The sequence below is a fragment of the Kogia breviceps genome, chromosome 14 (assembly GCF_026419965.1).
Source record: "Kogia breviceps isolate mKogBre1 chromosome 14, mKogBre1 haplotype 1, whole genome shotgun sequence".
Taxonomy (NCBI): domain Eukaryota; kingdom Metazoa; phylum Chordata; class Mammalia; order Artiodactyla; family Physeteridae; genus Kogia; species Kogia breviceps.
Genome location: NC_081323.1, coordinates 14,842,678 through 14,866,717, shown reverse-complemented (window position 1 = coordinate 14,866,717; position 24,040 = coordinate 14,842,678).

Genomic DNA, 24,040 nt, shown 5'->3' with positions numbered 1-24,040 from the left:
GTAGAGCTGCTCTCTTCTCAGGAGGGGAGCGTCCCCCCAGTTTCCATAATCCCCACCATGCCTTATTGTCCCCCCTTCACCACCCACATTTCAGCTACTTCCGTCCACATCACTCACCTGACCTGGAAGGAATGCAAAATTGTGACCCCTGGGGTGGGCTCACAGTAAGTGTTCAGTAAAAGGTAGCTGTTTTTATTTAACAGTCTTATGAAGTAAGTATTATTATTCGTGTTTTACAGATGAAACAACTGAAATTCAGCTAAGGGAAAGTGACTTGCTGGAGGAAAAACAGCCGAAAATCAGAAAGAAGACACTTGCCAAAAACTGTAAGTCGTGGCCGCGGTTATTACAATATTACAAATACACAAACACAGAAACAACACACAGGCAAATGTATCTGATATTAACAGAGATGATGCATCAAAGATTGTGGACGTGACTTCATGAGTCTAAAATCATATTCATCAAGAAAGGGAAGAAAAAGTTAAAATGGAAGGTAACATGAGTCAGCTGCAGATATGCCTACACTAAGGTAACTGTAAACATTGAAGATCTGAGAAATTCCCAGGAACAAAGAGGATGCCTTTCACCATACAATGGCGTTTCCTCCTCTTGGACTGTTGAACCCATTCAAACTCCCTTATCTCCAAGGAAACTTCTCTCTCTGAGTATATGGGCTATTTTGTTGCTTTGTCACCTAGCATCTCTTTGTCCTTTTCTTGATGCAGTAGCCTGATTTTGCTTGAGGAATGACTCTTCCTCCACCCAGGACTGCTGGGATTGGGCCGCCTATCAATCAAAGTGCCTGCCCTACCCCCAGACCAAGAGTGGTCAATCAGATGCTCTCCCTGGAATTTAATCTTAATCAATGAATCCCAAAAGACCTAAAAATGGAGGTTATTCAGAGGTGGCCTGGGAAGACCTTAGTTCTTCCTTGCTTACTGTCCTTTCCAAGCTGGGACCTTTTAGCACTCCCTTCAGTCCGTGAGCTGAACAAAATCAATTGGTGCTTTGGGTGCCAACAGAAGAGTCCAAAAGGATCTCACTTAAGGGTACAATCAGGAAGGGAGAATGGATGCCCACTACATCCCCACACCGTTGTCACAAATTCCTTCTCTGCTTCCAATAGCCAGAGTCAGAGTCAGTTTCTGTTGCTCATAACCAGTGAGATCTGCTACCTTTACCAGGGTCACTACCAAGTTCCTCATTTTAAAATCCAGTGGCCTTTTCTCAGCCATCGTCCTCCTCTAACTCACAGGTGGGGCCCTCATGGCATAAATGCGAACAAAATTCTTTACCAAAATTGGTTTCCACTTGATTGCAGCATTAAAAAATGATGAAAAGCTGAGCTTTCTATTTGAAGAATTTTGAGTCTCCTCTGGTGAATCATAGGGGCTTTTGAAGGCACAGCTTTTAAATCTCTTTCAAGGAAAAGCATAGGAGACAGAGAGTGTTGAGTTTGAATCCCAGCACCTGCCAGTATTGGTTATGTGACCTTGGAGAAGGGATGAAACCTCTGAGCTTCAGCTTGAATGTCTTTAAAATGGAAAAAAAAAAAAAAAAGTATTAAGATTGTTGTGATGTTTAGAGATGAAGACGTGCAGGTTGTCAATAGTGTATAGTAGGTTGTCATAGTGGTGACGGGTGTTTTACATTATTAATTCCACCTCTCTCAGAGTTACTTAGACAGTCTCATCGACTCAGTGACTTTTACCAGCACATCAGGACAGGGAACTCACGTGGCTACTTTCACCCTCTGAGGTACTAGCAACCCCACTTTCTCTGAACCTCAGGTTCCTCCTATGTAAATGGAAGGATGACTCCATCTCTGTGGATACCGTTCAAAGTTTATCTGTGCCCACACATGTAAAGCAGTAGCAAATTGATTAGACCACACACCTACTAAATTGGCAGAGCCAGTGTTCGAAACCATGGAGTCTGATCAAAGGTTTCAGTCATCACATATTTTATCACTAATAAACATTTCATGAACATGTGAATGAATGGATCAACGTCTACTCAGCATCTTTGCCTAAGTGTTCTAGAAGCACCACAGACTCAACATTGACCAAACTGAATTTACTGTCCTTCCTTCTAAAGACTTGCTTCCCCTACCTTCCCCCAGAAGACTGAGTGTTGTCCTTCATTCTACCTTTTTCTCACTCCCTGTGAACAATCTCATAGCAAAGTCCGTCGGTTGTACCTCCTCAGTTCTCAGCTGAAAGTTCACTTCAGAATAACATGAAGACACCTGATCATAGAACTGCCCCACTTCCTGACAGCATCCATCCTGAGCAAAGCCAGCTTCCTGAAACTCTCCTGCAAATAACCTCATGGAAACCCACATCCTGTAAGTCCTTCAAACATCCTCTTAATGAGATGCCATATAATTCATTGTCCATTGCTGCAGTGAGTAATAAACCCAATTCGTTCAGTCCAAGAGTACACAATGGCGAAAAGACAGTCTCTTAAGCAAGTGATGCTGGGAAAGCTGAACAGCTACATGTAAATTGATAAAGTTAGAACACACCCTCACACTGTATACAAAAATAAGCTCAAAATGGATTAAAGACCTAAATAGAAGACATGACACCATAAAACTAGAAGAGAACATACGCAAAACATCCTTGGACATAAATCATAGCACTATTTTTATGGATCAGTCTCCCAGGCCAAAAAAAATAAAAGCAAAAATAAATAAATGGAACTTCATCAAACTTAAAAGCTCTTGCACAGCAAAGGAAACCATCGACAAAACAAAAATGCAACCTACAGAATGAGAGAAAATATTTGCAAAAAATGCGACCCACAGGGGTTTAATATCCAAAGAAGTATACAAGCAACTCATGCAGCTCAATACTGAAAAAACAAAAAATCCAATCAAAAAATGGTCAGAAGACCTAAACAGACATTTCTCCAAAGAAGACATGCAGATGGCCTCAGGCACATGAAAAGATGTCAACATTGTTAATTATTGGAGTAATGGAAATCAGAACCACAGTGACGTATCATATCACAGCAGTCAAAATGGCTATCATGGAGAAATCTACAAATAATAAATGCAGGAGAGAGTGTGGAAAAAGGGAAGCTTCGTACACTCTGGTGTGAATGTAAACTGGTGCAGCCCCCACGGAAAACAGTATGGAGGTTCCTTAAAAAAACTAAAAAGAGGGCTTCCCTGGTGGCGCAGTGGTTAGGAATCTGCCTCTCAATGCAGGGGACACGGGTTTGAGCCCTGGTCTGCGAAGATCCCACATGCTGCAGAGCAACTAAGCCCGTGTGCCACGACTGCTGAGCCTGAGCTCTAGAGTCCGTGAATCACAACTATTGAGCCCACGTGCCACAACGACTGAAGACCGCGCGCCTAGAGCCCATGCTCCACAGCAAGAGAAACCACTGCCATGAGAAGCCCACGCACCGCAACGAAGAGTAACCCCTGCTCACCGCAACTAGAGAAAGCCCTTGCACAGCAACGAAGACCCAACACAGCCAAAAATGAATAAATAAAATAAATAAACTAAAAATAAATAAATAAATAAAAGAGTCATGTTAGGGAGAAAAAAAAACTAAAAAGAGAACTACTAAATGATCCAGGAATTCCTCTCCTGCATATATATCTGGAAAAATGAAAACTTTAATTTGAAAATATACACGTACCTCAATGTTCATAGAAGCCCTGTTTACAATAGCCAAGACATGTAAGCAATGCAAGTGCCTGTCAACACAGGACTGGCTTAAGAAGTGTGGTGTGAAAATAGAAATGGACTCACAGGATTTCCCGAGCCATCCAGTTTTTCAGACTCTGCGCTTCCACGGCAGGGTACTTGTGTTTGATCCCTGGTCAGGGAACTAAGATCCCACATGCTGCATGGTGTAGCCAAACAAAGAAACAAAACAAGCCAACAAAAAACAAAAAAAGAAATGGACTCACCAACATAGAAAACAAACTTATGGTTACCAAAGTGGAAAGGAGGGGGAAGAAGATAATTTGGGGAATGTGACAAGCACAGAGCCTGACAAATGGCCAGTGCCCACTAACCGTGAGCTTGATCCTCTTGATCTTCTTGAGCTGGAGTAGGAAGCCCCTCCCTGCACATGACGACAGGGAAGGGGCTTCCTTGACCCTCATGCTTCTTCCTTTCTCCTTCTGAGAATCCAGGAAAATAACCTGCCCCAAAGTTTGACCTGGCCCAAGAAGTAAAGGACAAAAGCGTTCGTGTTGAGGTGTCTGTCACCCAGGTTTTTGTGTATACTGGGGTGGCCATTAAGAGGTAGATGTCACGATAAGGGGTTGGCTTCCTATACCTGGTAGGGCCCAGTCTGAGGGCAAGAAATGGGGAGGTGCCCGCTGCTCTGCACAAGAGTGAGAAGGACCACCATTTCCATGAAACCTACTGGTTAAGGTTTCACTTGCAAACAACAGAATCCACTGTAGTTGGTTTAATTATAATATGAATTGATTTAAACATAAGGCCAGACTGTTTGAAGACACAGACGTTCAACATCACTGTGGGGAAAGGGGCTTCTTTAGTGAAAAGAGTACTCCCACCACTGATGCTGAGAACTGGATGCCACAAATTCTACATTTGCCAACACAAGGAGAGCAGAGATGGTGGGGTGGAGGATGAATGTGAGGATGCTGTGAGGAAGAAGATTAGGCAAGAATCCTGGCTTCAAATCCCAGGCTCTACAGTCACTGCAGTCATGACGAGTTTTGCTCCTGCATGATTCCTTCACAATGGGTCCATAGGTTTTATAATACTATTCTTGGTACCTGGGGTGTTGTTGCAAATTTCCACCATTAAAAAAGAAAATGTGAGGGAATCATGCTGTCATGGGGAAAGGCGTGGAAGAAAACACATCAGTGTGTTTACATTGATTAGTCATGGGGACTGGAAAAATGGACTATTGATGGAATACTGATATTGTGACTTAAATAAAAATATTAATTTTGTCTTAATCTCACTTCTGGCACAGCGCTCCTAAAACTGTTGGAATCTTCTAAGAGATGAGAGCAAAAAGGGACATTTTTTGTGGTACGCGGGCCTCTCACTGTTGTGGCCTCTCCCATTGCGGAGCACAGGCTCCGGACGCACAGGCTCAGCGGCCATGGCTCACGGGCCCAGCCGCTCCGCGGCATGTGGGATCTTCCCGGACCGGGGCACGAACCCGTGTCCCCTGCATCGGCAGGCGGACTCTCAACCACTGCGCCACCAGGGAAGCCCAAAAAGGGACATTTTTATCATGTGAGGGAGGTGACTTTTATAAAGCCCCAAGCTAAGCCAAGAATGGTGATTGGTTGCCAGGGGAACCAAGTGCCTCATTAGGGGGTGGGAATTTTCATTCCCACTTTCCCCCTTTCCCTGCCCCCACACCTCAGGGACGGGAGAGGGGTTCGAGGTTGAATCAATCACAAATGGCTAAAGATTTAATGATTCATGATTTGTGATGAAGCCTCCATAGAAACCTCAACAGAGCAAGTCATACATGTTATTCAAGAGAACTGGGATCAACCCAGGAAACATAGGTACATGTTCCATCATGGCTCACCTGGACCGCTGCAGCAGCCTGCCCATGACCTCTCTCTGCCCTTGACCCCTTGAGGCCACTCCCACACTGCAGCCACAGGGATTCTGCTATAACTTGAGTCCTACCCCTTTGATCACATAACCAGTCCCTCAGTGACGCCCCATCTCTCTCAGAGTCAAATTCTGATTCTTATAAAGTCCTACAAGGCTGGTCAGGACCTGCCCCCGGGGCCTCTCTGCCTCATGCCCTTCCGCTCCCCTCCCCTCCACCCACTCAGGTCCAGCCACCCTGGTCCTGACTGTGGCTCAAACACACCAGGCGGTGTTGTTTTGCAGCCTCTACTCAAAGCTTCCTTATCACAGAGGGTTTCACTGACCCTCTACAGAAAGAGCACAGTCTCCTGTGTCCGCATCACTCTCTACCTTCAAAACGCTTAGCACGACCTGCCATAATATTTTCCCCTTTCTTTATTGTCTGTCTCTCTCTTAGAAAGCAGATTATTTTACTATATTTTGTTACAGCTGCTTCCCTACAACATGACCTATGCTTTTTAGGGATACAAAGCATAAATATTTGACAAATATTTGTCAAGGGAATGAATCTCCCATTTCATACTCGTGCCAAGTGCACAGTCATTGAAGAGACTGAATATAGTAAAATCCCTGTTAGTCTATTTGGTGATGGGGCATGTCTATATAATTATGAGCCTACCTCTAACATTCTATATCCTGATAGGAAAATAAAATAATAGTCTGACGGGGGTTAAGGGGAAGGACCTAGAATTTTGACTAATATTGTACCAGCCTGGAGAAAACAGTCTTCTCCCCAGGAGCAAACTCACAAATGTACTGCACTTCTTGCTCTCCCTGCAGTTACCGCAGGAAGGGAAGAAGTTCAGCCTTCACTGAACTTTCTGCTTAATTTAATAATAGAGAAATGATCATTATTTGACCCATAAATTTCTTTTGGGGGCCTTGGTGAGGAAACGTAGGTAGACACGTCTTTCAGACTAAGAAAGGTTGGTGGAAAATGGCCATCATTGACCATGAAATGGGTAAATTCTTTATACTCATGATTGGCAATCGTTTCAAAGAAGTCGTGTAACGTGGTCACCCTGTTCAGGTGTGGAATCTACAGATGACGTACCCAGGACACATGGCATGTGCGTGGTAGGATCAAGACAAGATACTATCATGTCACAACCCATTTAATAACGTACCTGTTTCTGCCAGGAATTCTGAAAATGCAGATAACCAGTAAGGACTTCTGAGTGCACTGTCCCACATACTGCACTGTCCCCTGTCCCCAAACCTCAATCCAGCCACAAATTATAGAGAAGAGTGAGTCCGGGTTTTGTCCCTGGCTGCAAATAGGTGGTGTCCCTACCGACACCCACTGGGCGGCCCACAAGTCAATTCACTTCTGACACTAAATCTGCGGAGGGAGCCCACACCCCACAGGTCGAGGGCTCAGTCCCCGAGGGCGGCCCCACTGCAAGTGCCAATCACAAGTCCCGAGGTCACCCACACACGTGGCCAACTGGCTACAAGTTATGAGTTCAGAGGTTCCACGACCCCACCTCCCATATTCAATAATTTCTTAGAGCCACTCACAGAACTCAGGAAAGCCCTTTACTTACTGTGCCCAGTTATTGCAAAGGATAAAGCTCCGGGACAGCCCTAAGGAGGAGATGCGGCGGGCAAGGGGGAGTTGGGGGTGCCGAGCCTCCATGCCCTCTCAGAACCCCCCCCCCACAATCCCTTGACGTGTTCACCTCCCCTGAAGCCCTCTGAACCCAATGTTTATGGATTTTAATTGACGGTTCCAGGTAGGCAATTTGATTGAATCGTTGGCCATTGGTGACTGAACTCTACCTCAGTACATCTCCTCTCCCCAGAGGGGCTGCAGGTTGAAGGTTCTAACCCTCTAATCACCAGGTGGGATCTTCCGGAGTCCAGTCCCATCCAGAAGCTATCTAGGGTCCCATCCCTGACTCCTCTCATGACCTACGAAGACAGTAAATTCCAAGAGTTTCAGGAGACCTGGGCCATGAACCACAACAAGAATCAAATGTGAATCTTATCTTTACATTAAAGTGAGGTTCAGCGACAGGCAGTGACCAGGAATAGAGGGTCTCAGAGATAGGGTCCCTGGTCTGGTACAGTTCAGTGGGTTACTTTTTTTTTTTTTCTGTAGTACGTGGGCCTCACACTGTTGCGGCCTCTCCCCTCACGGAGCACAGGCTCCGGACACGCAGGCCCAGCGGCCACGGCCCACGGGCACAGCCCCTCCGCGGCATGTGGGATCTTCCCGGACCGGGGCACGAACCCGCATCCCCTGGGTTACTTTTTTTAAAAGCTGAAACATAATGATTCCTTTTGAGAGTCACGAAATGTCCCTGGAGTTACAACTGCCCAACTTCCCAGGAGAACTCCCGAGAGGGCTGTCGGCAGCCCCCCAGCCCTGCCCCCCAGCCCCGTCCATGGACTCCCCTCATCCTCCCCCCCGCCCCAGCCTGCAGAGGAGAGCTGGGTCAGGACTTACCCTGGGCCTCTTTGCTGGCTTCACTCCCCGGGGTGCCAGCCAACCGGGTGCCCAGGAGGACGAGAAGGGCTGCAGAGAGGCAGAGCGGACTCACGTCTGTGGCCTTGCAGGAGGGCTTCCGAGGAAAGCAGGGGCTGACAGAGCTGTTCCCACCCCAGCTGAGTGGTGGGAACAGGGGATAAGGAGGGGAGTGAGGAAGGGGAGGAGCTGGGGTCAGTGCTGTTCCTGGAAATCTCCCCCACATAACCAGGCTTCCTGCTTCTCCCTGCTGGGGCCAAATGCCCAGTAACAGCGCTTCTCAAACTTGGCTCTGCCTCTGGGTCTGGTGGGAACACAGACTGTGATTCCACAGGTGGGATTTTTATCAGATTTGTTCCTCACGGAGCGTCCCAGCACCTAGAGCGGTGCATGGCACGTGATGGCCAGTCAGTGGGTGGATGAGAGCAAATCAAAGGACAGATTAGTGAACAGCAGTGTGTTAGCTCAGGGCCTCATTTTCAGCCTCCTGCAGGTGTCATCACATCTGGGCACCAATGCCCCACCCCCACCTAACTCAGAAGACAAGTGTGACACAGGACACCTTCCTGCAACACTTGTGGCAGCATCTCAACTGCCTGGAGGCATGCTGTTTACCTGGCACTGGTCCAGGCACATGCTGGGCTGGAGGAAGGCCTTCTGTATCTGGGGCAGAGGTCCTGCTTTTCTGGGTAGAAAAAGGAGTAAGGGGCGTGGGCAGAGGGGAAGCAGGGAGCTGAACGCGTCTCCACAGCAGGACCTTCCACCGCCCCTCACCTGGTTTCAGAAACAGGAGAGCTGCCTGCCTGAGTGGACCTCAGGGGCTGGAGTGGATCTCAGGGGAGCTTGGAAGATCTCCTGCAAGTCACCCCCGACTCTGGGCTCTCCACCAGTGGTTTTGGGATCAGAGGACCTCAGTTTACATCCCACCTCTCCCTTTTCCTAACTTTGTGACCTGGGGTCAGAAATCTCCCAGAGCCCCATGTCTTCAGGTGCCACTTGAGACCCGTGCTGCCCACGTCGTGGGGCTGCTGTGGAAGCAGTGGAGGCAACAGACATATATTCCTTCTCCCTGCAAAGTCCGTCCTTGTAATAAGGATAATAGTGAGTTATATGACAGTTAACACTTAGCTCCTTTGACCAGGGTGTCAAATAATGGCAACTTGGGGTGGGAAAAGGGCAGGACAGGGGTAAGGTCAATCACTGAAGCAAGAGGGCTTTTGGTTACCTCTGACAAAGAAAGAAGAGACTGTGACTGTCCTCTGGCACTGCGGGAACTTCCTGAGGGCGGATTTCTAGAAGGGGACACTGCAACAATCAATGCTATTTGTTCCTTTCTTTACTACAGTCGACAGCACATGTAAAAAGCAGTCAGGAGCTAAGGAAACTAAAACTCTATGTGCTTCTAGACAGTTTGCTTTGGTAAGTGGTGCGCCAAGAACTTTAGCAGCCTAATCAACATGGTCCTCAAAAGGGCCCAAACCGAGCTTCCCTGGTGGCGCAGTGGTTGAGAGTCTGCCTGCAGATGCAGGGGACACGGGTTCGTGCCCCGGTCCGGGAAGATCCCACATGCCGCAGAGCGGCTGGGCCCGTGAGCCATGGCCGCTGAGCCTGCGCATCCGGAGCCTGTGAAAAAGGCCCAAACCTGGGGATTTCTTAAGGCAGATACTCTCATCTTCTTTTACAAAGAAAGAATCTATGGCACAGAGAGGTGAAGTGACTTGCGCAAGATCACACAGCACATAGTGAGTTACTGAAGCCAATCCCTTTTCATGAATACCCAGTCATTTTCCCATTACACTGTTATAAATGAATAATTGTTAATAATAATTAGATAACATATATTTATAGTAGTACTCTTACTCCTATCAGACCTGACATTCACTAAAAGGTTACTCTGCCAATACATGTACAAAGCATTTAACAAATATCTTATCTTTTTAATCCTCACCACAAATTTATGAGTTTGATGGAGAAAGAGAAAAGCAACCTCTGAGTTCCAAGACCTGACCTGACATTACAGTGGGCCTTATGTTCTCCAACTTAACAGAAATATTTCTGAAACCTTCAACATCAGACAAGGCCATTCTGTGTCCATGAAAGATCAAGACAAAAATAGGACATTTGGTAATGATGTTTGAACACAGACAAAATGAGCTACTTTATACAAACCACCAAAATATCCAAGCATCCCCCTATACTGAGTGACTGCTACTTCTTTACCAAGTACAGCTCTAACCTCTATCTAGTCTTCCCTTCTTAGAGTTAAGATAAAGATACACAATCAGAGAACTGCCCCACTTCCTGACAGCATCCATCCAGAGCAGAGCCAGCTTCCTGAAACACCACCCCCAAATCACCTAACACAAGCCCACATCCTATAAATCCTTCCTAAAATACTCTTAAGGGGAAGCCTATAGTTCCCCCCGGGGTGTGTAATAAACACGATTCATTCAGCTAGGCACAGGAGTGTTTCAGGTGGTTTGTGGCTGGAGGTATTGACAGGTATAAGCATTGTCCTTCTCTATTATATAAGGAAAGTGAAACTCAGAGATGTTGAGAAATTTGCCCAAGACTTCAAAGTAGTGAGGACAGAGCAGCTCTGTTAATGTTCTCTTATTTAATAAGCCCTGCTATTTGAAGGCTCTAGACCTCAATTATCTCATCTGTAGTGAGGTATTTAGGTTCTGCTCTACAAGGGTCCCTCCAGCTCACATCGTCCCAGGGGCAGTGGCATGAAAATATTGTCAAACTGGCTCCACCTGGGAGAGCAGGGACCTCCCTTCAGTGGGGACCCACTGGAATCTGAACAAGTTATCCCATAATCCCTTGCACCTGAAAGGTCTTATAATAAACTAGAAGAGAGGTGCCTCCTGGGAAATATCTCCCTGAGCCATGGACCCCTGCCCACCATGTACTCCTACCCTCTCCTCTCAGTCATCTTCATTCACTAGTTCATATTCCCACAGTATCTGATCTCCTCGTTCTTGCCCAAATGGGAGAAGCTAGCCCGAGGATGACTTGGGAGCTCTGACCTCACTGACCAGCCTCTTCTTCTTACACTAACCTCTCTCCTCTAACCCAGTGATGGGGCACCTCCTGAGGGTGGGTACCATCCTATCAACATCTGCATAAATTGTCGGAAGTGAAAAAAAAAAGGTTCCCCGAACTTTGAGACCTAAGAATCTGAAGCTGATGGCAGGGACTCAGAAAATACTGCATAAAAATCTAAAAGAGCCTTTTTTTTTTTTTTTTTTTTTTTTTTTTTGCCACACATATGGCATGTGGGATCTTAGTTCCCCAACCAAAGATTGAAACTGTATCCCCTACAGTGGAAGCGTGGAGTCTTAACCACTGGATCCCTAAAAGACACTTTGTGGAAGACAGGGGAACCACCTTGATCGCCATGTCCACGTCTCTGTAGAACTGTCTTAGGACAAAAACCGAGAATGGGTCAATTGTGTTATTGAAAGTAGAGTCAAGACCGGAGTGACAAAGTAGGGTCAGAAGGAAGGTGGGGGGAGCTCTTATTGGTTAAATGGGACAAAGCGGTGTTCTAATGATGAATGCGGCCAGCTGGCACCTGCTGCCCAAGTGATAGTAGACTCCCCATAAGATGAGATATCAAAACCGAGGCTGCCACATAGGTAGCTTCAGTGAAATTCTGGCTTTTAGTTATTCAAAAGCCTTCCCCAGTTCTTTTGCCAGCACCAAGTCCCTCCTTTATACAAACGTCTACACACCAATGTCATTCAGCTCTGATGCATCTGTTTCTTAGCGACGGCAGAGGTGGCTGCCTCAGTCCCCTCAGGAGCTGGGACTCGCAGAAGGGAGCAGGAAACGCAAACTCCTGGGCCAGGGCTCTTGTGTAAATGACGTGGTTCCCCCACGCCCTGTGATGTTCCCGCCTTATAATTTCTCTCAAGATGTCCGCAGGGGCCAGAAGGTTTGTAATTAGAGGCCTCATCAGGGGCAGCTTCTGGGTCGGAGGCCTCTAACCTGCACCAGGTTAGAGAAAGCCAGAGGACACTGGGAGAGAAAGCCAGAGGCAGACGGACAAATGAGAGAGGAGGGGGAGCAGAGAGGAGTGTCTGCTGTTCGCTGGGCTCAGGCGGACAGACTGAGGCGGGCAGCGGGGCAGGACCAGAGGGCCTCCTGAGCTGGAATCCCGGTGTGCCGTCTGCTGCTGTGGGTCCTGAGCAAGTCGCTCCACCTCTCTGAGCCTCTGCTTTCTCGCCGGCAAAATGGGATGAGAAGCCCCGATGGTGTAGGGTCGACATGAGGCTAAACGAAATCATACACGTGAAATGTCTCAGGCGAGGGTAGACCGTCCACACACAGTGGCTTGTTTTGTGAGTCCCCTGCTCCCGACGCCCTTCTGTCCAGGGGCAGCTCGGTATCGAGAGCTCCTGCCCTTCTCAAGGGCAAGGCTGTCTTGGTGCCAGGGAGGCTGCCCCTCCCGTCCTCTGCAGCTCATCACCAGCTGTGCGCCCCTTTGACGCTTGGCTGGGCTTGCTCCTGGGGCTTCTGGGCACTGAGCCAGCTCCCTTCTCCTTGACCCTGGAAGTGGGGCACAGGGTGTGTGTGTGTGTGTGTGTGTGTGTGTGTGTGTGTGTGTGTGTGTGTGTGTTCGTGGAAGAATGCGTGTCTGTGTGTGGATGAGTGGGGCGGGGTTGGTGCTACATCTATTCACTGGGAGTGAATAGATGGGAGTGAGTGAAGAGATTGGAGGTGTGTAAGCCCTCACACCAGCACTGCACTTTACAGCTTACAAAGCAGCAGAGTGCATGACACACAGACTTGAAGCCAGATTCCTGGGTTCAAATCCTGTCTCTCCCCTGTATGACCTTAGGCAAATGACTCAACTTCTTGTTACCTCAGTTTCCTCATCTGTAACATGAGGAAATAGTAATAGTTCCTCGTCCCCTGTTTTAGGATTATCTTGAGGATTAGATGAGTTAATATACGTCAAGAGGAACTAACTGTTGTCATTACTTATTATCCTTATTACAAGCACTGACTTTGCAGGGAGAAGGAATGTATGTCTGTTGCCTCCACTGCTTCCACAGCAGCCCCACAACATGGGCAGCATGGATCTCATGTGACACCTGAAGACACGGGGCTCTGGGAAATCTCTGGCCCCAGGTCACAAAGTTAGGAAAAGGCAGGGCTGGGATGGAAACTGAGTTCCTCTGAGCCCAAAACCACTGGGGGAGAGAAGGAGAAGGGGGGGGTTGCAGGTGGTCTTCCTAGCTCCCCACAGATCCACTGCAGCCCGTGAGATCCACTCAGGCAGGCAGCTCTCCTGTTGGTGAAACCAGGTGAGGGGTGGTGAGTGGTCCTGCTGTAGAGACGTGTTCGGCTCCCTGCTTCCCCTCTACCCATGCCCCATCTTCTTTTTCCTACCCAGAAAATCAGGGTTTGTGACCCGGATGGAAACAGTCTTCCCCCAGCTTACCATCCTCTGGAGCAGTGCCAGGTAAAGAGCTTTTATCCATCCAGTTGAGATGCGGCCACCATGGTTGCAGGAAGCAGCCCTGTGTCACAGCTGTCTTCCGAGGTAGGTGCGGTTAAGGTGAGGGGTGAAGGGCATGTAAAAAAAATTATTTATTTTTGGCTGCGTTGGGTCTTCATTGCTGCACACAAGCTTTCTCTAGTTGTGGCGAGCGGGGGCTACTCTTCGTTGAGGTGCATGGGCTTCTCATTGCGGTGGCTTCTCCTGTTGTGGAACACGAGCTCTGGGTACACAAGCTTCAGGAGTTGTGTCACGCAGGCTCAGTAGTTGTGGCGCAGGGGCTTAGTTGCTTCGCGGAATCTGGAATCTTTCCGGACCAGGGATCGAAACCGTGTCCCTTGCATTGGCAGGGGGATTCCTAACCGTTGCACCAGCAGGGAAGTCTGGATGAAGGGCACTGTTGGCCAGATGTGATGACACCTGCAGGAGGCTGCAGAGGAGGCCCTGAGCTAACACACTGCTGTCCACTAATCTGTCCTTTGATTTGCTCTCATCCACCCACTGACCGGCCCACGTGCCATGCACCGCTCTAGGTGCTGGGACGCTCCGTGAGGAACAAATCTGATAAAAATCCCACCTGTGGAATCACAGTCTGTGTTCCCACCAGACCCAGAGGCAGAGCCAAGTTTGAGAAGCGCTGTTACTGGGCATTTGGCCCCAGCAGGGAGAAGCAGGAAGCCTGGTTATGTGGGGAGATTTCCAGGAACAGCACTGACCCCAGCTCCTCCCCTTCTTCACTCCCCTCTTTATCCCCTGTTCCCACCAGTCAGCTGGGATATGAAAAGCGCTGTCAGCCCCCAGCTTTCCTCAGAAGCCCTCCTGCAAGGCCACGAACATAAGCCGGCTCTGCCTCTCTGCAGCCCTTCTCGTCCTCCTGGGCACCCTGGTGACCTGCACCCCAGCGGGTAAAAGCAGCAACCAGGCCCAAGGTAAGTCCCGACCCAGCTCTCCTCTGCAGGCTGGGGCAGGGTGGGGGGTGGTGAGGGGAGTCCATGGACGGGGCTGGGGAGCAGGGCTGGGGTGGGTGCCGACAGCCCTCTCGGGAGTTCTCCTGGGAAGTTGGGCAGTTGTAACTCCAGGGACATTTCATGACTCTCAAAAGGAATCATTATGTTTCAGCTTTTAAAAAAAGTAAGCCACCGAACCGTACCAGACCAGCGACTCTATCTCTGAGACCCTCTATTCCTGGTCACTGCCTGCTCCTGAACCTCACTTTAATGTAAAGAAAAGATCCATATTTGATCCTTGTCCTAGTTCATGGCCCAGGCCTCCTGAAACCCTTGGAATTTACTGTCTTTGTAGGTCATGAGATGAGTCAAGGATGGGACCCTAGATAGCTTCTGGATGGGACTGGACTCCGGAAGATCCCACCTGGTGATTAGAGGGTTAGAACCTTCAACCCCCAGGCCCTCTGGGGAGAGGAGAGTGTACTGAGGTAGAGTTCAGTCACCAATGGTCAATGATTTAATCAAATTGCCTACCTGGAACCGTCAATTAAAATCCATAAACATTGGGTTCAGAGGGCTTCAGGGGAGATGAACACATCAAGGGATTGTGTGGGGGGCTGTTCTGAGAGGGCATGGAGGCTCGGCACCCCCAACTCCCCCTTGCCCGCCGCATCTCCTCCATAGGGCTGTCCCGGACCTTTATCCTTTGCAATAACTGGGCACAGTAAGTAAAGGGCTTTCCTGAGTTCTGTGAGTGGCTCTAGTGATTACTGAATATGGTAGGTGGGGTCATGGAACCTCTGAATTTACAGCCAGTTGGTCACACGTATGGGTGACCCTGGGGTTGACGTTAGAAGTGGGGCATTCTTGGGAGACTGTGTCCTCAAATAGTGGGATGTTAGTGTCAGAGTGAATTGACTTGTGGGATGCTTGAGCGGCTTGGAGAATTGGCTGGTGTTGTTGGTAAAGACTGGACTTATTTCGTTCATAGAAAAAACCCACACCCACTCTTGCCTGTGATTTGGTGGCTGTGGTGAGTCCTGGGGACAGGGGAGTCATGAACGTGTGACACTGCATCCAGAAACTCTTACCAGTTATGTGCATTTTAAGGACTTTGGCACAATCGGGTACTTTATCACAGTGGCCCCTAACCTTTGTGACAGCAGGGAGTGGTTTCGTGGAAGACAATTTTTCCATGGAAGGAGGGGGCTGGGGGATGGTTGAGACAGCACTGCGAGCGGTGGGGGGCGATGGGGGGTGATGGGGTACGATGGGGGGCGATGGGGGGTGATGGGGTACGATGGGGGGCGGTGGGGGACGATGGGGGGTGATGGGGGCGATGGGGGCGATGGGGGCAATGGGGTGCGATGGGGGGCGATGGGGGGCGATGGGGGCGATGGGGGCAATGGGGTGCGATGGGGGGTGATGGGGGCGATGGGGGCGATGGGGGCAATGGGGTGCGATGGGGGGCGATGGGGGGCGATGGGGGGCGATGGGGGCGATGGGGGGCGATGGGGGTGGTGGGGTGCGATGGGGGCGATGGGGGGGCGATGGGGGACGATGGGGGGCGATGGGGGCGATGGGGGGCGATGGGGGCGATGGGGGGCGATGGGGGCGATGGGGGGCGATGGGGGGCGATGGGGGCGATGGGGGCGATGGGGGGCGATGGGGGGCGATGGGGGCGATGGGGGGCGATGGGGGACGATGGGGGGCGATGGGGGCGATGGGGGCAATGGGGTGCGATGGGGGGCGATGGGGGGCGATGGGGGCGATGGGGGCGATGGGGGGCGATGGGGGTGGTGGGGGGCGATGGGGGGGCGATGGGGGACGATGGGGGGCGATGGGGGCGATGGGGGGCGATGGGGGCGATGGGGGGCGATGGGGGACGATGGGGGGCGATGGGGGCGATGGGGGACGATGGGGGGCGATGGGGGGCGATGGGGGGCGATGGGGGGCGATGGGGAGGGATAGGCAGCGGCAGATGAAGCTTCCCTCGCTCGCCCTCTGCTCACCCCCTGCTGTGCGGCCCAGTTCCTAACAGGCCAAGAACTGGTACCGGTCCACGTCCCAGGGGTTGGGAACCCCTGCTTTATCACCTGATTGTGACATGCTGGTCCTGACCCAGCACACACATGCTGTGTGACCTGGGGCAAGTCATCTGCAGTTTCTCCACCTGACCAGGGAGACCATGTTACACTGACTGGTTCTCTGTAAGGATTACCAACCTCAGATATAAAGAGTTTAATCACATTTCTGGGACAATGATATCCATTTTCCACCAAGACGTCTTAATCTGAAAAAATATGTCTACCTACTTCCTTTGTACAAGAAAAAATATTTAGGTGTCAAATAATGATGATCTCTCTATTATTAAAATTAATCAGAGGGGGTTTCCCTGGTGGCGCAGTGGTTGAGAGTCCGCCTGCCGATGCAGGGGACACGGGTTCGTGCCCCGGTCCGGGAAGATCCCACGTGCCGGGGAGAGGCTGGGCCCGTGAGCCGTGGCCGCTGAGCCTGCACGTCCGGAGCCTGTGCTCCGCAACGGGAGAGGCCACAACGGTGAGAAGCCCGCATACCGCAAAAAAAAAAAAAACTCAAGGTCCTTTCTCTTGTCCTCCTGTTTAACTATTATTTTATGATCCTACGAAGATATAAAATCTAGAGCTAGACTGATAATTATGTAGATGTTCCCCATCATTAAAAGGCATTTCACTAACAGAAATTTTATAATACCCACTCTAAACAATGACTCTGCAATTCCCGTGCGCATGAAATGAGACATTCAATCCTTTGACAAGTATTTCTCAAGGCCCTACAAAACATTGTTCTTGGTGTGGGAAAATAGCTGTAGACAAAATAGAGCAAAATAACTTGCTTTCTAGGAGGGAAACAGAAAATAGATAAAGGGGTAAATACTATGCCGTGGTATAGGTCGTGACAGGTGTTTTGAAAAAAGAGAGTGATGGGCATAAAGGAGGCTGTGCTCTTTCTGTAAACTGGTCAGCAAAACCCTCTGTGATGAGGAGGCATTGAGAAGAGGCTGCAAAACAAAAAATGATCCTGGCATGTTTGAGCATTAGCCAGGACCAGGGTGGCTGGAGCTGAGTGGGTAGGGAGGAGGGGAGAGGAAGGGGAAGAGGCCAGAGTGGCCATGGGGCAGGTCGTGAGGAGTCTTGTAGGACTTTATAAGAATCAGTACTTGACTCGGAGAACTGGAGAGTCACTGAGGGAGGGTCATGGGAGCAACGGGATAGGATCCGTGCGGCTGCAGTGCGGAGAGTGGCCTCTAGGGGGCCAAGGGCAGAGGCCCGTGCGCAGGCTGCTGCAGGGGTCCAGGTGAGCCATGATGGAGCGCTGTTGAACCTCTGTTGTTCCCTGGGTCTAATGTCACTTCTTTTGAATAACATGAATGACTTGCTCCGTAGAGGTTTTGACAAAACATAATGGAAAAGAATAAGAAAAAGAGTACGTATGTATAACTGAGTCACTCTGCTGTCCAGAAGAAATCAATACAACATTGTAAATCAACTCTACTTCAATAAATTTTTGTTTTTAAAGATCCTGTTAAAGAAGATGAAAAAACAAGCCACAGACTGGAGAAAAAAGAAGCATAAAGGTTTTTATGGTTGCTTCATCTTCCAATCATGAATATTAAATCATTAGCCAGGGTGATTGACTCAAAGTCTATGCCCTGTACCCCCCGAATTTTCACATTTCACACCCCGACACCCCACCATTCTCTATTGCAAACAAACTGGTGAGTTCAGTTGTTGACCTTGTAGACTGAGCTGTGATGACCAGCCTCACAGCTGACCCAGAGCCCCTCCATCCCTGAAGCCCTGCGACCTGACTTCTGCCTGGAGCCTCCCTACCGGGGTCCCTGCAGGGCCATGATAACTAGGTAGTTCTTCAGTGCCGGTTCTCGGCTCTGCGAGCCCTTTATATTTGGTGGCTACAAACAGAAGAACAACTTCGAGAAGGAGGAGGACTGCACAAAAACCTGCGTTGCTATTATCCCCTTCTCTGGTAACACAGGGGGCAGGACAGGGTGGGAGGGGAAGGTCTGAGGGAAGAGGTGGAGCTCAGGGGGCCGCACACCTCACGCCACCGTGTCTTTCCTCCTCGCTGCCTCCCAGGAGAAGTGGCTGCGGTGCCCTGTGAAACCGCACCCTGAGCACATCCTCCACGGGCCAGCTTGGCAGAAGGTCAAGCCTAGAAGCCCCGTCATGAGAATCTGAGCTTCCTCACATGCTCCCCTTTTTCAGATGGCAACACTGAGTCAGCCACCCTACAGAGCAAGTCTGCCCTGCTCGCGAGCACCCCACCTGGGCTTGGAAAACTCACTTCCTTCTTGTTAATCATCCTGGTCCTGGGGGTATTGTGGTTGCTCATTTCCGGGATGGTCTAGGACCTGTCAGGACATACAGTGTTCAGGCCTTGGACTTCAATGATATTAATCAGCAAACCCCTTCTTTTTGCAGAGAACATATGAACTGTGCTCCCCTGAGATTCTGAAGTCCGAGGAGGAGCCACGCAGGGCTGGGCTGTGGCTGCTTCTGAAACAGTTCGGCCTCCCCGGCTTCCTTCTCAACCCTACCCTCCTCAGCAGAGCCCTGCCTCTTTCCTTCCCCCCGTGGGTCTACTTGCTTTAGTTCTGTCTCATCCAGTCGGCTCTAAGCACCAGGAGAACAAGCCTTCCCTTTATCCCTAGCACTTAGCACAGTTCCTGGCACAAAGGAGACCGTCCATAATTACTTGAGGAAGGAAGGAAGGAATGCAGATGCACATTCCTCACAACCCGAGTAACTCTAGAATCTACAGTTTGAAGCAAGGATTCTTTTTTTTTTTGCGGTACGCGGGCCTCTCACTGTTGCGGCCTCTCCCGTTGCGGAGCACAGGCTCCGGACGCGCAGGCTCAGCGGCCATGGCTCACGGGCCCAGCCGCTCCGCGGCACGTGGGATCCTCCCGGACCGGGGCACGAACCCGCGTCCCCTGCATCGGCAGGCGGACTCTCAACCGCTGCGCCACCAGGGAAGCCCTCCCAGCCTCAGTTGTTATACACCCCGCCATGGGGACCTCATTTTCTCATGGGCATCAGGTACCAGCTCACAGAATTCATCAATAGTACAGTCTTCCCGTTTAACCGTAAGAGTTCAATGGAAAGGCCCCACTAGGCCCTGGCTTTCCGCATTGGTCCTCAGTCTTCTCCCAAGAAACCTTCTGACCAGTTCTACTGTCTTTGTCCTAAGCGACCATGCAGACTTTGGGAGATGACAATCCAAGGGTAACCCCCACACACAAAGTGTCTTTCAATTCCTGGCGCAAAATGTTGTTAAGTCCCCTCCACAAGCTTTCAGATTCTCAGGACTCAGTTTGAGGGAATCCATCTTTTTCACTCCCTACACTTTATACAGCGGCTAATAGGATGGTACTCGCTCACGGGGTCGAAGGAGAGAGGTTGGTGTGAGGATAGGAGTGTGGTCTGTAGGGCCAGAGCACCCAAGTCACCTTCCCAACTTCCCTCCGCCAGCTGGGCAAGAGCTGTGGCAATTGGCTATGTGGAAATATGAACAAGCAAGAGGATGGCTGAGAGGCAGGGCAGGATGTAGATGGTGGGCAGGGGTCCAAGACTAATGCAGGTATTCCCCGGGATGCACCGTATTTCAGTTTCATATTAGACCTTCCCAGCTGCAAGGCATTGTGATAAATGAGTTGTTCAGAACCTAGTGGGTCCTCAAAGGGAGGTGCCAGCTCTCTCAAGTAGAGCCACTTCGACAGTGTTTCATGGTCCTGCCTCTGGGAACACGTGGAATGGGGGACCTTTGGAGAACAGAGTCTAACTGTCTGATTACATACAAGGAAATTAAGGAATAGGGACCTCAAAAATCCTAGCAGTTAAATAAATGAGGACCCAGGTGGTGCTGGTTCTGTTACTCACTACCTCGTCCTCTTGGGCAAATTTCTCAATGTCTCTGAGTTTTGCTTTCTTTCATTATAAAATAAGGATAACGCTTGTACCTGTCAATGTTTACAGCCACAGAACACTGGAAACACTCTTGTTCCTAGTTGAATGAGTTGGGCTTATTACTCACTACAGCAAGAAACAACAGTCACCCTTGGGAACCACATGGTGTCTCATTAAGAGAATGTTAGAAAGGACTTACGGGACGTGGGCTTGTGTTAGGTGATTTTAGGGAGGGTTTCAGCAAGCTGGCTTCGCTCTGGATGGATGCTGTCAGGAAGTGGGGCAGTTCTATGACTATCTTAACTGTAAGAAGGGACAACTAGATAAAGGTTAGAGCTATGTTTGGTAAAGAAGCAGCTGTCATTCATATTAGGCAGGATAGGGGGATGCTTGGTCATTTTGGTGGCCTGTATAATATAGCTCTTTTGTCTGTGTTCATGCATGATTACAGGGTGTCCACTTTTTGTCTTAATCCATCATGGATACAGAATGACTTTGTCTGCTGTTAATGTTTTGCGAAACATTTATGTTCAGCAAGGGAACGTAAGACCAACTGTGGTGCCAGGTCAGCTCTTGGAAGCCAGAGGTTGCTTTCTCTTTCTTTATCAACCTCATAGCATTATGGTGAGAATTAAAAGGACATGAGGGGCTTCCCTGGCTGCCCAGTGGTTAGGACTCCACACTTCCACTGCAGGGGGCACAGGTTCGATCCCTGGTTGGGGAACTAAGATCCCGCAAGCCACGCAGTACAGCCAAAAAAGAAATAAAATTTTTAAATAAATAAATAAAAGGATATGATATTCGTAAAATGCTTCGCACAAGTGCCTGGCAGAGTAGCCCCTCAATGAATGACAGTTCTGAAAACAGTAATAGTAATACTATTAATGATAAGTTATTTAATTATTATTAAGAATTATTAATTTATAACAGTTTAATGGGAAAGAACTTGGTACTAATTAGAAGACATTGGCTTCAGCAGCTCTGGATGATGCCGTGTGATCTTGGGAAAGTCCCTTCATCTCTCTGAGCCAAGGTTCTTTCTTTGCAAAATAAAGAAAATTCTTCTCCCTTAAGAAATTCACAGTTTGTTTCTTTGTGAGGGCTACATTGATTACGGTGCTGAAGTGCTTTGAACACACCACAGACCAAAGCACGTGCCTAAAAGCACGGAGGATTTTAGTTTCCTTGCCTTCTGACTGCTTTTTAAATGCGCCGTCCACTGCATTAAAGCAAGGAGTATATGGCATTGTTTGTAGTGTCACCTTTCATAAACCCCCCTCAGGAAGTTCCTCAGTGCCCAAGGAGTATCACAGTCTGCTTCCTAAGAAGGTCCCTTTCTTCTTCCAAGGTAACCTAAAGCCCTCTTGCTGCAGAGGTAGATCTCAGCTAGGTCCAGTCCCTTGCCCACCCCACGCCCTTTATTTGACCCTCTGGTCTCTCAAAACTGTAGGCGGGAAGCGGGGATTTCTGCCGATTCTCTTTGGGATCAAGTAACCTGTTGCTCAGACATTAGGAACAATTCTTTAAGGAAGGCACTGCCTGCCCCCTGGTGGCAGCATGAGGAAGTGCGACCAGATTTCTCACGTATATATTTAATGGCTGTGTTTAGGAGAGAATTTGTTGCCACACACAACATCGAGCTTTCTTTCTTAGGAAGGAAGAAAGAGGAAAGGCCGTTGGGTAGATACCTGGGAGAGTCTGTTACAGTTTCTCTCCCTGTGGAGACCAGGCAGAGGAACCATAACGCTTGACTTTCCCAGGCAAAGACAAAGTACTTTCAGGCACCCTGAACTGCTGGGAGTGACCGCACAAAGTGTCTTTGGTCCAGAGCCTGAGCTGTCAGAGCATGAAGTTAGATGACATCCTTGGAGCCACTGGGATGAAGCAGGGCCAGGTAGACAGAGCTCAGAGCATCTACGGGGCATTTTGACAACAGCTGTTGATCACGAGTTGGCGCTGTCTTGATGCTTTGAAAAAAAATTATCTCCTAATCCATGTGGACTTTATGAAGGTAGAAGTAATTTTTTTTATTTATTTATATTTTTATTTATGGCTGTGTTGGGTCTTCATTGCTGCGCGCCGGGTTTCCCTAGTTGCAGCCAGTGGGGGCTACTCTTCGTTGCAGTGCACGGGCTTCTCATTGCAGTGGCTTCTCTTGTTGTGGAGCACGGGCTCTAGGCACGTGAGCTTCAGTAGTTGTGACTCACAAGCTCTAGAGCTCAGACTCAGTAGTTGTGACACACAGGCTTAGTTGCTCTGTGGCATGTGGGATCTTACCGGACCAGGGCTCGAACCCATGTCCCCTGCATTGGCAGGCGGATTCTTAACCACTGCGCCACCAGAGAGGGTAGAAGTGTTATTTCATGTTATTGATGAAGGAACTAAAGCTTAGAAAGATAAAATAACTTTGCCAAGGTCACTGAGCTAGGAAATGGTAGAGATGGGATTAACTTCTTTTCAAAGGTCACATAACCAATAACGGCAGGAGTCGGGATTCGAACTCAAGACTCTCTGACTTTAAAGACTGACCTCTAAAAGAGGTTTGAGAGCAACGCCATCACAGACTCTGTAGATTCACAAGAGGGGACTCAAGGTACATCACATATGGATGCTCTCCTTTTCATAGTTTTTTGCACTAAGAGGATGTAGAAAATTATTTTTCTGTGAAGACTTTTCATTTATGCCATAGGACCCAATCTGTGAGTTAGAGGAGGATGAGGGCTGGGAAAAGGTCACTGGATTTGGAAATGAGGAACTTGATGCTGACCCTGGTAAAGGCATCAAATGTCCCTGGCTGTGAGCAACAGAAACTGAGTCTGGCTATTGGAAGCAGAGAAGGAATTGGTTAGAATGGTGTGGGGATGTAGTGGGCTTCCATTCACTCTTCCTGATTGTACCCTAAGTGAGATCCTGTTGGAGTCTTTTGCTTGTAGCCAATAGCGCTGATTTAGTTTATCTCTTGGAACTGAAGGGAGTGCTAAAAAGAACCTAGCTTGGAAAGAATGGTAAACAAGGCAGAACCAAGGTCTTCTCAGGCCACCTCTGAATGAGCTCCATGCATTTTCAGGCTTCGTCGTCATTCACTGCTCAAGAGTAAAACTCCAAGGAGAGCATCTGATTGGCCACTCCTGGTCTGGGAGTAAGTCAGGAACTCTGATTGATGAGCCCCTCAACCCCTCTTGTTCTGGGTGGAGAAAGAGTCATCCCCCAAATCAAAAATCAGGCTACTATTATCGGTAAAAGGACAAATGGATGCTAGGTGACAAAACAGCAGAATAGCCCTTACACTCAGAGAGAGAGAGGTTTCCATGGAGAGAAGGGAGTTTGAATGAGTCAAAATTCCAAGTGAACAAAGCCCTATTGTATGGTAAAAGACACTGTGTTTGTTCCTGAGACTTTCTCAGATCTTCAATGTTCCCCTGATTACGGTCACCTTAGAGTGGGCATGTCTGCAGCTGACTCATATCACCTCCCATTACAAAACTTTCCGTCTTTCCTTTCTATTTCCTTTCCTCCTTTTCTTC